Source organism: Fonticula alba (assembly GCF_000388065.1).
Source record: "Fonticula alba strain ATCC 38817 unplaced genomic scaffold supercont2.12, whole genome shotgun sequence".
Lineage (NCBI taxonomy): Eukaryota > Rotosphaerida > Fonticulaceae > Fonticula > Fonticula alba.
Window position 1 is genome coordinate 628,777 of NW_009242982.1, and position 867 is coordinate 629,643.

Consider the following 867-nt stretch of genomic DNA (forward strand, 5'->3'; position numbering starts at 1 on the left):
CCCCCCCGGCGGCGAGAGACTCCCCCGCCGGGAGCCTGGGCCGGGCGACTTTCACAATGGCCCGTGCGAGGGCGTTCACAACGACAGATGGCGGGGGGGAAAGCGGCAGGGAACATGGACCGGGAACGCCCGCACGGGTGCGACCAGGAAAGCACCCTCATGCCCGCGCAAGGGTCGCCTGAGTTCAAATAACACCGCCCCCGGGGGGGCGATCGCCCCCGGCCCTGCGGCGTTGCGCATGGGAGGCGGGGGACCCGGAAAGCGGGCGGCCCCTCTCGGGCGGCGTGTGCACGCGCGCGCCGGCAGGCCTCTCCTTGCGGCCCTCCTCCCCCGCGAAGGCGGCGGGCCGAGACTGGGCGCCAGGCGGTCGATGGTTGCGTGTGATCGTGGGGTCATGTGTGCTCAAATGGTGTTTTGATTTTCGGTGAAATCGACGCTATGACCGCGGGGGGCCAGCCGCTTCTTAGGTCGCGAACAGCGGCAGCCAGGCCCAATTCAATAGAGACCAGTCACCGGCAAAGGGCCGTCGCCCGAACCGGGGGCCCGGGGTAAGACATAAATGAAGTATCGGCAAAATAGCGGCCCGGAGGGTTGGTGACAAACGCCCCCCGGTGTGGGCACGGCAGGCGGCGGGCGGGGAGACACCGGCACACGCAGACACACACATGCGCGCGCGCGCGCATGTGCGCCATTGGCCTTGGGGGCCGAGTGCTTCTCTACACAGCAGCGTGCTCGAGAGGGAGAGAGAGAGAGAGAGAGCGGGCGGTGGTGATGGCGGCACGCCGGGAGACTCTGCGACGGCCTAGACATGGACAGTGGCACCAGGGGCCCCAGGCTGGGAGAGCGCCTGCCGCCGCGGACCCCCCC